This window comes from Phoenix dactylifera, chromosome 15, assembly GCF_051530095.1.
Source record: "Phoenix dactylifera cultivar Ajwa chromosome 15, Ajwa_hap1_PhDact_Kaust_v1.1, whole genome shotgun sequence".
NCBI classification, from domain to species: domain Eukaryota; kingdom Viridiplantae; phylum Streptophyta; class Magnoliopsida; order Arecales; family Arecaceae; genus Phoenix; species Phoenix dactylifera.
The window spans coordinates 12,296,450-12,301,748 of NC_143204.1; the positions used below are offsets into that span (position 1 = coordinate 12,296,450).

The following is a 5,299-nucleotide window of genomic DNA, read 5'->3' on the forward strand; positions in this document are numbered from 1 at the left end:
GAGGGCGATGTCATGGATGACCTCATGAGGCAGATGAGGTCATGGATGACATCAGGAGGAGTGTGAGGTGTCCAGGCCCGCCACATGTCACACATGCAAGCAAAAGAGGTGTCCTGCTCCGCCATGTGTCACGCATGCAAGCAAAAGAGGTGTTCTGCTCTGCCACATGTCACGCATGCAAAGAGATGAGGTGGCCTGAAGGGCGATCGAGATGTGGGTCCCACCTAGGCAGGACGTGGGTCCCACCTAGGCAGGACGTGGATCCCACATAGGGAAGAAAGTCCTAGTCATACTAGGATCATAATTAATTTTAATCCAATTTGACTCAAGCCAAATCTGATTTGGTTGGGAGCAAATTAGACATTTTCACCAAAGCAATTTTGGTGTCAATTACGATTTTACCAATTTCAAATCATATTTGAATTTGGTCAAGCCCAATCTCTATTACTCAATCAAATTGAGTTTAATCAGTGATCCAATCACCAATTAACTTCTCCAAGCAATAATTGCTTAGGGCAATCAGTCAATCACATTGACTATTTTACCTCTAGACGATTCTTAATGGTCAATCAGCAATTTGATCAATCCAAAAACTTCTAAGCATGTGACCTCACAGGTTCGAACCTAAGCCGGTAGTACAAGAACACTTCCTGCACTAATCGAAGTAACCATCTAGCAATGGAACCCGACGACCGGATAGGCCGAATAGATGCAAAGCAATATTGTAGAACCTATGGACTATGGTTACCGCATAATTCATCCTCTTGACCAGAAAATACCTAGGATGGGTTCAGAGTCTGTCTACCCTGAAACGATCCATCCGAAAATATGTTTCAATTCAATAAGTCAAGTGATAGTGATTTGACTTTCCCTGGCCAGGGTACTACTTAATTGAAAATACAAGGCATTCACCCTTATTTCTAAGGGAGGTCAATCCCATCTTGATCTGCAACTGACTACCACAAGTATTTGACTGGACCCAGAAACCTTCTGATAAGAGCACAAAAGTGCGTTATACACGTTGCTTAAATTAATATTATTGCTAACAAATAATGATAAAAGGGCTGCATTAATTTTATATTTTATTTGGCACAGATTATCGTAAATCAGAGTTTAAATGTGTATTTGGTTGACTTCAAGCCTGATTACACTGGAACAGAATTGAACCTGGTCAAGCACACTTGCACCCGAGGGACACATGGCAGCCATCCGGAGGCAGCGCAAGATGGATCCACTAAGGGTCTAATTTGATCATCCGGGAGGATCCAAAAGCCCGCAACAGATCTGTATTTTGATCTCCCGCAACCCCTCATCCAGATCCCGCGATCAACACCCTCATCTTCCGCCCATTTAAGGCGCTTCCCAGCTTCCTCCTTTCGCGTGCGACCCTGTATCCCAGTGCCCGTGAAGCTTCCCAGCATCCCGTCTCCACCGCGTCCGCTCCCTCCATTTCCATTTTTCAGCGTGCAACCCCAGGATCCCACGCATCATCCATTACCATCTGCGCCTCCCAGCTCTTCTTCCGGACCCGCATCAGACCCTCCCCTGCATCAGCAATCTTTCGTGATCTGAGCTTCCGTATCCCAGCGCCCGTGAATCTTCCCAGCGGCCGTCCGGAAGAGATCGTGAAGCTTCCCAGCATTCCGCCTCCTCCGCAGCACCCGCGATCAGCCCCTTCGTCCGCTCACGCCGTCTGTGAAGCCAGCGATCACCGCCTCCTCCACAGCGTCCGAGCTTCATTTCCAGCTCATCTTCGCTCGCAATCTCCTCCCAGCCTCACGCGCCTAAGATTCAGCCTCCTCCAGCGCATTCCCAAGATCCATAGAGGGGGAGAGTTGAGTATAAGAGGAGTCGGCAGAGAAGGGAAAAGGGGAGGCTGATTTGGGGGAGAAAAGAAAACAGAGGAGGAAAGAAAGGAAGAAACAGGGTATGCCCTGTTTCTAAAAAGAAAAAAAAAGAGTGAGAAAGGGAGAGATGCTGATTTTTGTAATGGCTTGCTAACTCCTTTGGCAAAGGATGATGGATGAACCATTGTCATGTTGCTTTCATCAAGTACATTCTAAACTTTAATTCTAATTGTTTTATATCCATTGGTATGTTTTGGGTTCTTGCATATTTATTTATTAGATAGATCTTGTATGGTTTATATTTATTGATGCATGGATTGTTTCCATTTTTGATTTGTCGTAGACGTAACCGGTACGATAAATACTTGAATGTTGAATCCATGTTTTCAAAGTATATATTCCATGCTTAGAACTATTCTATCTAATTAATCCTTAATCAAGAATCGCAAAATTTATTTGTTGAAAGTAACATTGTCAAGGAGGATTCCGAATCCCTAGCCTTCTCTATTTTCTTGAACTTTGTTTAGTTACCTATTAATCCTCTGCTTTTAATTTTTGAAAATCAACTGAAAATTACATCTAGAAATTACACTAATAATCTATAGATCGTTCTCTGAGGAATCGACCTCGGATTCCCGAGTTATATTACTTGTGCGATTCTCCTGCACTTGGGAGAGCAGTTTTACTTTAGCATCAAGTTTTTGGCGCCGTTGCCGGGGAACGGCTGAGTTATTAGTATAATTTTATATTTAATTAATACCTTAGTAGTTAGTATTTGTCTTTTGAAAAAAAAAAAATCTTTACTACTATTTTTAATCCTACTCAGTCTGCATCAAACTCTGATATCATAGAAATTCGCCGTCTGATTTGACTCAAATTTGGTCAGCTAGTGCAAGACACATTGTTCAATAATCTGAACGGTCTGATTGACATTCTGAGACATTAAGACCATTAGATTAATATAAAATCTTGCTGATTTCTGTTTTGAATTTTTCTGCATTTAATTTTTTTAGAATCAGAGTTTATTGTTATTATATCTCATTAACCCTTGTTGCTAATTGAAAATTTAAGAAAAAAAAAACTTTAAGAAAAGATCAAGGGTGATTATTCAAAAAAAAATTTTAAAAAAGAGAAAAACCTAAAATTTCAAATTTCAAATTTCAGAATTCAAATTTCAAACTTCAACTCATAAATTTAAGAAAAATAAATAAATAATTTGCTTGATCACCTATTCAATGAAATTTAATGTCATGTCATAAAACATTAAAAAAAAAATCTCTTGATTGTTGCATATAGTATAAGGCATCAGCATAAAATATTCTAAGGGCTGAACCCATTTAAAAAGATAAGGTCGGAATTTCATCACTCGTCCTTAGCCCAAAAATCACCCCAGTGCATAGATATCCTAAGCTTAACTAAAATCAACTAGACGTCGGCCCCTAAGGACATTCGAGCTCAATAGGACGAAGACCACCGAAAGTTGCACCAATTTCGCTCTGTGGCTTAGTTGATGTCTAGGCAAGCTTTGTCCCTATAAGGGAGACAGTTCATCTGTTCGAGGCAAGTGGATTTTAAGTGGGACCTTTGCGAACGCATCGTGACCCCTCCACTTACCTGGAAGCTTACCTGGTCAACTCGGTTCATTAGACCGGATTGGAGGCTTAGGTGCCCTCTTCAAACCAGTTAGGAGCTGTCTAAAAATTTAAGAAAAATATTAGAAATTGAGGTGTAATGTTTTGTTGCATGTTTGATTGTGAATAGATTTTTGTTTTAGGGTGTCGTTTTAGGTTAACTTTAGTTGGTACTTATATTTTTTTTTTTTAAAAAAAAGAGAGGGAAATATTTTGCATGCTAAAGTGGAATAGGGACGACACTGGTCGATTAAGTCGTACAACTTTAGATCATCCCTTAGGACATACCCCTGAAATTCCTTCTCAATATCTCATACCTTGTGAGATGGCTGATTTAAATGAAGATGCGGGAAGTCACCACGATCGAGAACGTGAACCCCATGTTATGACTCTAAGACAATACCTACAACCGACTAGGACTAGTCAGCCTTCATGCATAATTTTTCCTGATAATGTAGGACATTTTGAAATCAAACCAGAGGTAATCCAATTGCTACCCAAGTTTCACGGATTAGAGTCAGCGAGTCCGTATCTTCATTTAAAAGATTTTGAAGAATTAAGCATTACATTTAGAGTGCCGAACGTCACCGAGGATGTCCTCAAGTTGACATTGTTTCCTTTCTCTCTAAAGGATAAGGCCAAAACATGGCTAAACTCTTTGCGACCTAGATCAATAAGAACTTGGCAAGATATGCAGAGAGAATTTTTAAAGAAGTTCTTCCCCACATAAAGGACCAACTTTTTGAAAAGACATATCAGCAATTTCCAACAAAAAGATAATGAAACATTTTATGAATGTTGGGAAAGATTTAAAGACCTTCTTCTCTCATGCCCTCATCACGGGTTCGAAACTTGGAGAACCATTAGTTTCTTTTATGAAGGTTTATCTCCACAGTTGAAACAGTTCGTAGAGACCATGTGTAATGGTAGATTTTTAGAAAAACAACCTGATGAGGCATGGGAGTATTTGGATTCCCTTGCTGAGACTGCCCAACTTTGGGATAACGGGGATAGAAACAACAAGTCTTTGCCTAAGCCTACTAGCTCTATACAGGGAGGCCTTTACAACCTCAGAACTGAGGATGATCTCAATGCTAAAATGGCAGCCCTGACTAGGAAGGTAGAAGAAATTGAGCTTAGGAAGGTTGCGCCTGTCAAGACTATGGAGCTTAGAAACGAGTGTTGTGGTATCTGCGATATGTCGGGTCATACCACTACAGATTGCCCCACCATACCGGCATTCAAAGAAGTCTTGCATGATTAAGCAAATGCTATGAACTCCTACCAAAAGCCTTATAACGATCCATACTCGAATACCTATAACCCTGGTTGGAAGAATCATCCAAATTTTAGGTGGAGAAACGATCATCCTCAACAGTCACACCATTTAGCTCCTCCACCTGCACATCCTACTTTTGCATCACCACCCTCTCAGAAGTCGAATATCGAGGATACCTTGCAATCTATACAAACTTTTCTACAAGGTCAAGCTAATATCAATGCTCAAAATACTCGAAATTTTGAAGATATAAGGAACCAATTTTCAATGTTGACTACCGTCCTCAGTACCCAAGAGAAGGGTAAGCTTCCAGCTCAACCCCAACCTAACCCACAAGTGCACGGTAGTAATAATACGGCTCCTTCTAGTTCGCATACAGAACATGCAAAGAGCATTATGACTTTGCGTAATGGGAAAGTCATCGATCAGACCGTCCCATTGAGACCGCAAGTCACTTCTAATTCTGATGCTCCCAAAGTTCATGAAAGGGAGAAAAAAAGAAGTTGAGGTCCCAACTTCTACCGAGAAAGTTGAATGTCCTT

At 40.7% G+C, this 5,299-nt stretch overlaps 1 non-coding gene across 1 annotated transcript; it reads right to left on the minus strand.

The window, feature by feature from the left end:
• Positions 1 to 4,215: 4,215 nt before the first annotated feature.
• LOC120108356 (small nucleolar RNA R71) lies at positions 4,216 to 4,324 on the minus strand. Its single transcript, XR_005509734.1, has one exon. It is a non-coding gene; the product is annotated as a small nucleolar RNA R71 (small nucleolar RNA).
• Between the last annotated feature and the right edge of the window lie 975 nt (positions 4,325 to 5,299).